At 39.5% G+C, this 13137-nt stretch overlaps 1 non-coding gene across 1 annotated transcript; it reads right to left on the reverse strand.

The window, feature by feature from the left end:
- Positions 1 to 5626: 5626 nt before the first annotated feature.
- On the reverse strand, positions 5627 to 5733 carry LOC141694684 (small nucleolar RNA R71). The gene has a single exon (XR_012563970.1). It is a non-coding gene; the product is annotated as a small nucleolar RNA R71 (small nucleolar RNA).
- Positions 5734 to 13137: the final 7404 nt, after the last annotated feature.

Here is a 13137-nt window from a genome sequence, read left to right on the forward strand (position 1 = left end):
CAAACCTCGTATATAGGGGGGCGACCGCCCTCGTGCTTCGCTTCGCCCAGCATATCCACTTCCTCCAACCTCAGGGTGAAGGGGCATCCCATAAGGGGGGTTAGTAGTAACAATAGTTGAGTATTCATACCCGACGGGTCGAGAATTCACAGGTATATGTATTTGTTGAACTTGAGGATTCGTACCTTGAACAGTCGGGGGAGTTGTCCCTTGTGGCTGAGGATGAGTTGCCCCTGTCTGGGCTTCCCCCTGAGTAGATGCATAAGTTGAATGGGGAGGAACCTCCACGGTTGATGAAATCACCTGGGTTGTCCCTGATGGTGTTCCCTCCTCCAGAGTGCTGGTTGTTCTCCGTGTTCTCGCCATGGTTGTTGTTGCGTTTCCCACAGACGGCGCCAAATGTTATGGATTAAAACTACTATATATAATTGCTGTATTTAATACTAAGGAACGTGAGCTCCAAGGCTCGATTTGACTGCTCTTGTGTTTCGTGACTCAATCTGCCTTAACAAGATGCCTACGTACCTTGCTGATTGCCAAGGATCAAGTCAAAAAACGTAGTTCTGATTTGTGGGGTGAGGCCCCTTATATAGATGTGGGAGTCCTTGAATTGGACTTGGTATAGGAGACTTGGTGGACAAGCCTCTGAATTAGGATAGACTTAGGAGTCCTAGGAAGTAGGAAGCTGATTCCTTATCCTTTTAGGTCCCCTTGAGGCTGATCTCTAAGGACTTATATCCTTATCGGGACCCTTTTCAACATCTGATTTCTCCCTTATTAATTAATTACGAAATTAATTAATAATCAGGGCTTTTTGGGCCTTTTTTTATTCCACCAGGCCTGATCTGGTCCGTCAGGCTTAACCTTTCTGGTCTGAATATCATACATCTTATTATTGGGTCCAGCAGCCCATTATTAATAAAATCAGGATTTATTTATCCCTATCAATATTACACTATTCTTTTATTTTTTTTAGTAATAGGATAAGTTGTGGTTGTAGTTTAGTAGGATAAGTAAACTATGTATATGGTAGTTTAATAATTTAGTAGTTTAGTGGATATATAATAATATTTAATTATTTTTTAAAAACCAAAATTAGGGAATAACCGTTAAACTAAATTATATCTCATTCCGGTTATTATAGTATAGTATAGTTGTTTATAAACGAATTTGATATTATTATTAAAAAATTATCTAACATTCATGTGATATTTTGAGAATAAAATTTGAAACAATTTACGAAAAATATAACATTTTTTATTATTCTAACATCATGGTGATATTAGATAGATGAGTAACTATAAAAATTGGATGACATAAAAATCGGATGAGATGTTAATCTAATAATTAAAAACGGGACCTCACGCTAAATGTAATATATATATATATATATATGTACAAATCACATAATGAACCTCTCGTTAAAATTGAAAAATATAACAACCACACGCAATGCTTTAGGTTTTAAATTCGAATCGAACAGATGTTCAGGTGGAAGAGGATATTTGAAAACGAAAATAATTCTGTTAAGTTGGTTTTTCTAAAATTTTCAAGAATACTTGAGTTAGTTATTATTCCTCCTTCCCATTAATTTTTTTTACATTTTCATTTGTTGGATGTCCTTTTCAATTTCCTACATTCTAAAAATTATAAAATTCTATATTATAAATATCAATTATATACATTATTTTCTTCCACTTTATGTTAGCAACAATCTGTGAAAAATAAATATACATATAGGTGTGTGCGTGCAAAACATATAATCAAATAACAGAAAAAGAACGGAGACATGAAGCGTATTGTGAAGGATACAAAAACCTGAGTTCACTGTAGAACTGTCTCCTTAAAACTTATTAGCCCTCACCGTATTATGCGAGCGAAAAGCCTTTCTGTTGCTTGTATCCTTTGATTACAAGTCTGACCATTTACTTATTAATAGTGCCACCGGTTTTTAACTTTTTCTTGAACACCCACTTGCTGTCTAATGGTTTACAACCGGTTGGCAGGTCTACTAATTCCCAAGTATGATTCTGCATAATCGAATCAACTTCGTTCTTGATGGCCTCTTTCCACACAGGCACATCCGGTGAGGTAACCGCTTCCTTATAAGTTTTTGGATCACCTTCTTCGAGCAAATAGGTCATAAAATTAGACCCATAGGATTTTTCCGTACGTTGTCTTTTGCACCTTCTTACAACCTCCACATTTTCGTCTTCACTTTCTTCACTCTCATTATTATTATCTATAGAGTCATGAGTTCGTTTAGACGTCGTAGGTTGTTCGTTTCCTGGATTACATGGAAACATTGTCTCAAAGAAAGAGGCATTCCTTGATTCCATAATGGTATTATTTTGAATATCAGGAATAGATTCATGAACAAGAAATCGATATGCAGTGCTATGTGGAGGATATCCAATGAAGACACAATCCACAGTGTTTGGACCAATCTTCACCTTTTTAGGTGTAGGGATTAGTACCTTTGCAAGGCACCTCCACACTTTTAAGTGTTGATAACTTGGTTTCTTTTTCTTCCATAATTCATAAGGACTTACATCCTTATTCTTGCGCATCATAATATTTAAGATATTATTTGCGCTTAAGATGGTTTCTCCCACATCGACTGCGGAAGTCCAGAGCTTAACAACATTGCATTCATCATCTCTTTAAGAGTGTGATTCTTCCTCTCAGGCACACCATTTGATTGAGGGGAGTATGGTGCAGTGACCTCATGGATTATACCATGTTGTGAGCAGAATTCTACGAAAGGTTCAACATATTCACCTCCACGATCACTTCGTATAGTTTTGATTTTCTCAGTTTGTTGTATCTCAACTTCTTCTTTATAGATTTTAAATTTATCTATAGCTTCATCTTTGCTTTTTAGCAAATATACATAACAGTATTTTGTACAGTCATCTATGAATATAATAAAATACTTATTTCCTCCTCTTGTTGAAGCGAATTTTAAATCACATATGTCACTATGTATTAGGTCTAGTACTTTGGTGTTTCTTTCCACACGTTTAAATGATGTTCTCGTTAATTTTGCCTCAACACAAGTCTTACACTTATGTTTTGAATCAATAGTGAGTTTTGGTATGTATTCTTTTGCACTTAACCGTCGTAAAGTATCATAATTAACATGTCCTAATCTAGCATGCCATAAATTAGGAGACTCAATCAAGTAAGCAGAAGAATTCTTCATTTCATTATTATCCTTAACAAACATCACATTGAGCTTAAAAAGCTCATCGGTTACATAACCTTTACCTACAAACATACCACTCTTAGAAAAAATAACTTTATCTGACTCTATTACAATGCGAAAGCCATGTTTATTCAACAGAGAACCAGACACTAGGTTATTGCGAATATCAGGCACAAAAGTACATTCTTCAAAGTTAGATTCTTTCCAGAGGTCATCTTCAGAATCACCGTGCCTTCTCCTTCAATCATAGAAGTTGCAGAGTTCCCAATGTAGAGCTTCTTGTTGAGTGACATTTATGATACTTTATTACGCTCCGTAAAGCTTTGGATTGGTGTATTTGTACTCAAGTTGTTGCTATTTTACGTGTTTTTGTAGTGTTTTTTCTTTGCAGGCATTTTCCAGGTAATCAGGTAAATTAGCATGGTTGTAGTGCTAATTAGGTGTTTGGATGGTGTTGGAATAAAGGCTCGTGAAAAGATCGGCTCAAATCAGCAAGGAGAAAGAAAAAGTCAGAATTTTATGTAGAAGGACGGTGCGCCCGCGCTGGTCATACGTGCGGCTGCGCCCAAAGAGCAGAAACTCAGCGCGCCCGCGCTGGTCAAGCGCGCGGCCGCGCCAGGACGGGGTAGCAGAATTATGTTTCTATTAGGATTTTGAGAATTTGAATCCCTGGTCATTCTACAGCATATATATATGTAAAGACGTTTTACATACGGAGAGACGTAACGAAGCTTAAGGAGAAGATGACAAGAAGACCTATAGCACAATTCAACAAAGGTGAAGAAGATCTAGTTTATTTTTATGAATCTTTGTTCTAAGTTGTAATCTTGGATGCTCGTTTCTTGTTTTGTTGAACCTAATACTCTGGATTTCGTACTTTGTTTATTATTTGTTTATAAAGACTATGTTTATTATACCATGCTTTCATCGGAACCCACAATGATGATGAGTTTGATTATGGGCTAATCGTTATCGTGGGGTTCTAGCGGATTTATTTATGAATTTATTTAGTTGATTTGTTTCGATGCCTTAGTGTATGGTGATTGTATGATAACCTAGTATTGGTTGTGCTTATTCTTCTTATGAGCGTCGTGAACTTATAAGATAGTGTGTTAATTCTTAATGAAGCGAAAGTGAATTTAAGGATTTAGAACTTGCCATGCTAGCATAGGTTCATGTGTTATTGTTATGCATGATTCATAGGTAATTTTAACCATCTTACTTGCCCTATGTAATCACGATAGATAACTTGTACATTAAACCATTATGTTGTCAAATTCTATAGACATATAGGGTCTCAATATAATTGGTGTCTATTCAGCTTTTATCTCTTTTGTGGATGTCTGGTAGTATGGTATTCGTACAACAAAAGTTGGCGTTTATCAGTTTCGTGTTATCTGATTAGTGTCATCACCATTATATGCTAAGGTTAAGAACGAAAAGGCTATTGAATGAAGTACTTAATGAAGTTAGAATCCCATGTTTGTGTCATATATTATTCAACTCTATTACTCTCTTTAGTTAATGTTCTCTAGTATAAATTTTCAACAGTTAATCGCGATATAATCAAAACCCAATTTGTTATTCATCCTAGCATTGAATAATAACCAAATCATTGTTGCATAAGTGCATAAATCACAGAGTTAATCTAAGCCTTTCCCTGTGGGAAGGAACTAGAAATAATTCTATATTACTTGCGAACGCGTATACTTGCGTAAATTTTAGCGCGTATTTAGCGACTAACAAGTTTTTGGCGCCGCTGCCGGGGATACGGTGTTAACTTTTAGTTTATGTGTTTTTCATCAGTAATCGTTATAGTTCATTGACTCAGACATTGTTACTTACCTACTCTTTTTCTTTGTCGTGTTTCAGGTACTCTAGCGAGCGTGTATGCATACGCGTTCGCGGGCTCGTAAGAGAACTCGGGATCAAGCCAAGGAAGAAGCTGTAGTGATTCGAAGGTAAGTGTTTTAGGACGAAGAGAAAGTAGCAGAAGAAGAAAAAGTCGAGGAACTAAATCTAGTAGTGATGGGAGATCAAGCAGAAAATCCTAAGGCTTTGATGGACTATTCTCAGCCTAAGATCGATGATATTCAGTCGAGCATCATCAGACCAGCCATCTCGGCTAACACTTTTGAGATCAAGTCGAGCACGATTCAGATGATACAGAACTCAGTTCAATTTGAGGTTTCTCCTATAGAAGACCCCAACATGCAGATCAGGGACTTCATCGAGATCTGCTACACTTTCAAGTTCAATAGGGTAACTGAAGATGCTATCAAGCTGCGACTCTTCCCATTCTCTCTGAGGGATAAAGCAAAGTGTTGGTTACATTCTCTCCCGCCAGGGTCTATCACCACATGGGAGGATCTTACTCAAAAGTTTCTCAATAAATTCTTTTTGATGGCGAAGACTACTGCAGTCAGGAATGCTCTTACTCAATTTGCTCAGCAAACTGGAGAATCTCTGTGTGAGGCTTGGGAATGATATAAGGAGATGCTAAGGAAGTGCCAACACCATGGCATGCCTGATTGGATGATTATAAACTATTTCTGTAATGGTTTAGGCGCTCAGTCTAGACCCACGCTCGATGCAGCGTCTGGTGGAGCCTTATGGGCCAAAAGCTACAATGAAGCTTATGAATTGATCGAACTGATGGCTGCTAATGAATACCAGAATCCTTCTCAGAGGCTAACTCAGGGCAATGTAGCAGGAATTCTGGAGTTAGATGCAGCAACTGCTATAGCTGCCCAACTTAAAGTATTGACGATGAAAATGGACTTTTTGGAAAATTATGTAGTTAATCAAATCTCTAGTATTTGTGAGCTTTGTGCGGAGGCACATGAAACTGAGCAGTACGCTATTTCTAGAGAATTAGCTCAATTTGTGAGCAACTTTCAGAGATCACATCAACAAGCTCCAGCCACTTATCATCCAAATAATCGCATTCATCCTAACTTCAGCTGGAGTAATAATCAGAATGCGGTACAACAATCTTATCAGCCATATACAACAAGGCAGTATAACCCTCATGGTTTTCAGCAACCGCAATATGCCGCTAAGCAACAACTTCAACTTCAGAAGCTACCGCAGGCTTATGAAAAATCTGAATTGGAGGAGTTGAGGCTAATATGCAAGAGCCAAGCTGTGTCTATCAAGACCTTGGAGAATCAGATTGGGAAAATTGCTAACACATTACTGAATCGTCAACCTGGCATGCTTCCAAGTGATACTGAAGTGCCAGGAAAGAAGGAAGCTAAGGAGCATGTTAAAGCAATTACATTGTGGTCTGAAAAGGTGGCGAATCCTGAAAAAACAAAGACTCCAGAATCTGAAGTTGAGGCTGAAGAAGAAGAAGTGCAGAAGGAAGCAGAAGTGGAACCAAGGAAGACTACTGTTGAGCCCACCCCTCCTGAGGTTAATACAGGGGAGAAAAAGATCTATCCTCCACCTCCTTTTCCTAAGAGGTTACAGAAGAAAAAATTGGATAAGCAGTTTGAGAAGTTTCTGGAGGTGTTCAAGAAACTTCACATCAACATACCTTTCATTGAAGCTCTTGAACAAATGCCTAGTTACGCAAAGTTCATGAAAGGTATTCTCTCTAGGAAGGTGAAGCTTGATGACTTAGAGACCGTTGCTCTCACTGAGGAATGCAGTGTTGTGCTGCAACAGAAGTTGCCTTCGAAGCTTAAAGATCCTGGAAGCTTACTATTCCATGCATCATTGGAAAGGTGTCATTTGACAAGTGTCTATGTGACTTGGGAGCTAGCATCAATCTGATGCCCTTCTCAATCTTCAAGAAGTTGAACTTGCCTGATCCAAACCTACTTATATGACTTTCCAGTTGGTCGACCGTTTGATTACATATCCGCGAGGTATTGTGGAGGATGTCTTGGTCAAGGTGGATAAACTCATCTTCCTTGCTGATTTTGTAATTCTTGATTTCGAGGAGGATAAGAAGATTCCCATAATCTTGGGAAGACCTTTCTTGGCTACTGGCCAAACCTTGATAGATGTGCAGAAGGGTGAGCTCACCATGCGAGTGTTGGATCATGATGTAACTTTTAATGTGTTCAATGCCATGAAGTTCCCTACGGAAAATGAGGAGTGCTTAAAAGTGGAGTTGGTTGATTCTGTGGTTACTTCATAACTTGATCAATTGCTAAGGTCTGATGCCTTAGAGAAGGCTTTGTTGGGGAATTCCGATAGTGAACATGATGAAGGGGATGAACAGTTGCAATTTCTGAATGCTTCTCCCTGGAAGAGGAAGATTGATATGCCTTTTGAATCTCTGGGAATAGAGTATTTGAACAAAGCTCCTAAGCACCTCAAGCCATCTATTGAGGAAGCACCTACTCTTGAGCTTAAGCCTTTACCTGAACATTTCAGGTATGCATTTTTGGGTGATGCATCTAATTTGCCTGTTATTATTGCATCTGACCTTTCAGGTAGCGACGAGGAGAAGCTTTTGAGAATTCTTAGAGAATTCAAATCGACAATTGACTGGACTATAGCAGATATCAAGGGAATCAACCCTTCGTATTGTATACACAAAATTCTGCTAGAGGAAGGAAGCAAGCCTACTGTTGAGCAACAGAGAAGGCTAAATTTGATCATAAAAGAGGTTGTAAAGAAGGAAATTCTTAAGTGGCTAGATGCAGGGATCATCTATCCTATTTCTGACAGTTCATGGGTGAGCCTAGTTCAGTGTGTGCCTAAGAAAGAAGGTATCACGGTGGTCGCTAATGAGAAGAATAAGCTTATTCCTACACGAACAGTCAAGGGGTGGAGAGTTTATATGGATTACAGGAAGTTAAATAAGGCCACAAGAAAAGATAACTTCCCTGTGCTGTTTATTGATCAGATGCTTGACAGATTGGCTTGGCATGAGTACTACTGTCTTCTAGATGGTTATTCTGGTTATAATCAAATCTGCATTGCTCCAGAAGATCAGGAGAATACTACTTTTACTTGTCCATTTGGTACTTTCGCCTTTCAGAAAATTTCTTTTGGGTTATGTGGAGCACCAACCACATTTCAGAGATGCATGATGGCTATCTTTTCTGATACGATTGGTCAGAATGTGGAGGTTTTCATGGACAATTTCTCCGTGTTTGGTGATTCATTTGATGAGTGCTTGCAGAATCTGGGCGACGTTCTCAAAAGGTGTGTTGAGACCGATTTGGTTCTCAATTGGGAGAAATGTCACTTTATGGTACGACAGGGTATTATTCTTGGGTACAAGGTCTCTAGTAAGGGTCTTGAGGTGGATAAAGCCAAAATGGGAGTCAACGAAAATCTTCCCCCACCAAATTCTATTAAGTGGGTTCGCAGTTTTCTTGGTCATGCAGGCTTCTACAGGCGGTTCATCAACGACTTTTCAAAAATTTCTAAACCTTTGTGCAATCTTCTGAAGAAGGATATCCCGTTTAAGTTTGATGACGAGTGTGTGGCTGCTTTTGAGTTCTTAAAGAAGAGTTTAATCACGGCACCTGTCATAACTGCACCCGATTGGAGTGAACCTTTTGAGATGATATACGATGCAAGTGACTATACAGTTGGAGCAGTTCTTGGGCAGAGAAAGAACAACATATTTCATATGGTCTATATGCTAGTAAGACCCTAAATGGTGCTCAAATAAATTATACTACTACGGAGAAAGAACTTTTGGCTATTGTCTATGGTTTTGAGAAATTTTGATCTTATCTGCTTGGGATAAAGGTGATAGTTTTCACTGATCACGCTGCAATTCGATATCTCATCTCAAAGAAAGACTCGAAGCCTAAATTGATCAGATGGGTTCTTTTGCTTCAAGAATTTGAATTAGAGATCAAGGACAGAAAAGGGACTGAAAATCAAGCCACTGATCATCTCTCGCGTTTAGAGGATCAAAGTGCAACTTCACTAGATAAGACATTAATCAATGAGTCTTTTCCCGGTGAGCAGCTGTTTGGAGTGTAAGAGGAAGAACCGTGGTTTGCAGACATTGTGAACTACCTTGTGAGTAATATCATGCCTCCCGACTTATCATACGCTCAAAGGAAGAAGTTTTTGCATGAAGTGAAGTGGTATATGTGGGATGAGCCATTTCTTTTTCGATAAGGAGCTGACCAAATCATCAGGAGATGTATTCCTTACAGCGAAACGGGGGGGGGGGGATCTTGCAAGATTTCCACTCAACGGCTTATGGAGGACACTATGGTGGAGAAAAGACGGCAGCTCGTATTCTTCAAGCAGGTTTTTTTTGGCCGACCTTGTTTAAAGATGCTCATCAGTTTGTTTTCAAATGTGATCGATGTCAACATGTGGGTAATATGTCCAAGAGGGATGAGATGCCTCTTAATGTGCTTCTCGAGGTTCAAGTCTTCGATGTGAGGGGAATTGACTTCATGGGGCCATTTGTCTCATCTTGTAACAATCAGTATATCTTATTGGCAGTTGATTATGTGTCGAAATGGGTTGAAGTTAAGGCATTGCCAATGAATGATGCGAAAGTAGTGCTTAATTTTCTTCACAAACAGATATTCAAAAGATTTGGAACTCCAAGAGTTATAATCAGTGATGAGGGATCGCATTTTTACAATCGCAAGTTTACTGCTATGATGCAAATGTATAATGTGAATCATCGCATTGCTACGGCTTATCATCCTCAGACAAATGGTCAAGCTGAGGTATCTAACAGAGAGATCAAGCGCATTTTAGAGAAGGTTGTGTGTCCATCGAGAAAAGATTGATCTTTGAAGCTTAACGAAGCTGTTTGGGCGTATAGAACAACATACAAGACTCCAATGGGAATGTCGCCGTTTCAGTTGGTTTATGATAAGGGGTGTCATTTACCGGTGGAGCTAGAGCATAAAGAGTATTAGGCTTTGAAGAAGTTGAATCTGGACTTGGATGCAGCTGGAAAGAAGAGGATGCTTCAATTGAATGAACTCGATGAGTTTCGACTTCAAGCATATGAAAATAACAAAATGTATAAGGAAAAAGTCAAGATGTGGCACGATAGGGGTCTAGTGCTCAAATCATTTGTGCCGGGGCAACAAGTTCTTTTTTTTAACTCTCGTCTCCGTCTTTTTCCTGGGAAGTTGAAGTCAAGGTGGTCAGGGCCGTTTGTTGTCAAAATTGTGTTTGCACATGGAGCGGTGGAGATTTTTGAGAATGATCCGGGCCAAGCATTCAAGGTAAATGGGCAGAGGTTGAAGCATTACTATGGTGACATGGCAAACCGCGAGGTAGTTAGTGCCGTTTTATTGTCCGTTTAATCTCGCATTTCTACGTCGAGCTAACGACATAAAACTAGCGCTTCTTGGGAGGCAACCCAAGTTTGTTGTACATTAGTAGGCAGAGGAAGCAAGAAGACAAGAGAAAAACATAAAAAAATCAGAAAAAACAAAAAATTTCAGGGCCAACTTCAGAAGCTGAGCGCCCCCGCGCTGATCTAGCGCGCGGCCGTGCTGGAATTCCAGAAACCAAGCGCGCCAGTGCTGATCTAGCGTGCGGCCGCGCTGGGGTCCCGATTAAAAAATAAATAAACAGCAGTTTGTGAAGAGAAAATCGGGGTTTTTAACAGAAAATCAATTTCCACCCAATTTTTACTCTTCCACATCCCAGATTACCCTCTCCAAATCAAACCCATTATTCTCATAATCAATTCCCACTTCTGTTCCATATCTAATTCTCTTCTCACCTCCTATATATACATACACTTATACACAAACTTCTCCACCACTTCTCAAATTCTCAAACACTATTCTCTCTCAAACACTAATCTTTTATTCTCTCTTATTCAATCCCAATGGCACCCAAGAGACAAAGAACTCAAGTAAGCAGCAGCACTACCGATTCTTCGAGTGTGGGTGGTGTGAGACCGAGGTTTTCAACTCCCGAGGCTGAAGCGGAGTACACAAGGCTTCTCTCGAATCCTATAGCAAAGGAACGAGGTTTTCTGCCATCGGGGAAATATGGTCAGTGTTTGGAGATGATCTTGGAGATGGGTTGGGTTCCTTTTTGTGAGGCACCCGCTGCTATGCCCATGAGTGTCGTTCGAGAGTTTTATGATAATGCATATGCGGAGAAGAATGGTTTCACGGTGGTTAGGGTGATAACTGTGGAGTATAGTGTTGATGCGATAAAGAGGGTGATTGAGCATCCCACGAGGAAGCCCGGTCAGGACACTTGGAATGATAAAACTCTGGAGGACTTTGATCTGGATCTGATTGTTGCTACTTTGTGTGTTCCTGAGACTCGTTGGAAGTTCAAGAGGGGTACGACTGATTATTACACGTTCCTTACCTCGTGCATGAACAGGTTTGCACGTGCTTGGAATTCGTTTATCTGTGCTAACATCATGCCATCTTCTCATGTGCATGAGATTACTGTAGAGCGTGCTCGTCTGTTGTGGGGTATTCTTCAAGGGGACTATATGGATCTTGGGATGGTTATTTACCAGGGTATTTTGAGGTTTTTGTGAGGAGGTACTACGAGTTCTATACCCTATACGTCCGTTGTGACGAAGCTGTGCATGGCAGTTGGTGTTCATTGGCCCGCACATGAGCAGTTGTAGCTTCCTAGTGCTCTTATCGACAGTTCGACGCTGTTGAACATGACATAGTGGTATGATGGGAAGCCCGATCCTAAGGGGCTTGGTTATTCTTATGACCATATGCCCGATGGAAGGCCAGCGGATCAGACGTTTGCTGGTGGGACTTCGCAGGCTCGTTGAGCAGCATAGAGAGCTCAATTGGGAGAGGAGACTGGTCCTTGGGATCGCAGCAGCAGCAGGAGGAGGTAGGAGCAGATGTTGGAGCTGGTTTGAGCACGACGCAGTATAGGCGTCTAGCGAGGAGGATGGATGCGATGCATGACATCCATAGTCGGTTTGCACGTGATCTCACCTAGGCACTAGGGACTACATTCAGAGCCACATGAATTATCATCTAGTGGCCAGTATTTGGTGAGGACTCCGTGTATCCACCTTCAGACACGCCTGACACTCCACTCGTTGAGGGTGATGTTCCTGATTCCGAGTAGGTATGCTTGATTCCTTACTATTACCTTCACTGAGGACAGTGAAAATTTTAAGTTTGGGGGTAGTAGTTGAAGGAATATATTTTGTGTGAGTCGCATATAGTTTGCATGTTCATGATAGTTTAGTGCATATAGTTGTATATTTTGCATGTAGTTTTTTTATTATTCTATTTTATTTTGGTATTTTTTATGATAGTTTATTCATATAGTTCATGCATTTGCATTATAAAATGATCCCTTAGATGCTTTTTCCGACTGACTTGTGATATTGATGCTAGTGTAGTGATGTCATATTTTGTGATGTTAAGTCTTGTAAAATTGATTTGCATGCTACAGAAAATTGTATTTCACTAAGTTTTATAGGTTGCTTGAGTGCTAGATCATGATCACGGTTTGTTTGTTTGTCGAGGTTTAATTACTTGTTTATATTTAGAATTTAGGATATTCTCTTAATGATAAAATAGCATGGATTTTGTTAAATTTTTTTGGAGAAAATTGGATTTCACTACTAGTTGTTATGGCTAGGTGTCAAATGGCTAGTAGCCAGCTCATATTTATATGAGTAGTCTAGGGTTAAGCGAGATGAAGCGAAACGCACTCGTTCAGAAATTTGTAAAAAAAGAAAAAAAAGAGAGAAAAAGGGGAAAAAATAAGTTTTATGTATAATTGATCACGAGTGGGCTCTTTAGTACTCGAGTTATTAAGTTCTTAGGGGACTTTGTGCCTAGTGACCTAAGGCTTTTATAGTCTGGGATCCGCTAACCTAACGCTCGCTACATGGGTACTATTGTAAAAGTCTTTTGTGGATCTCACTCATTACACGGTCAAGTAAGCATACTTGTTGTTTTGTTGTGAATAAAAGCATGAATCCCTATAAAACTCTAAAATAAGAATTGAAGTGT

This window comes from Apium graveolens, chromosome 10 (genome assembly GCF_009905375.1).
Source record: "Apium graveolens cultivar Ventura chromosome 10, ASM990537v1, whole genome shotgun sequence".
Taxonomy (NCBI): Eukaryota; Viridiplantae; Streptophyta; class Magnoliopsida; order Apiales; family Apiaceae; genus Apium; species Apium graveolens.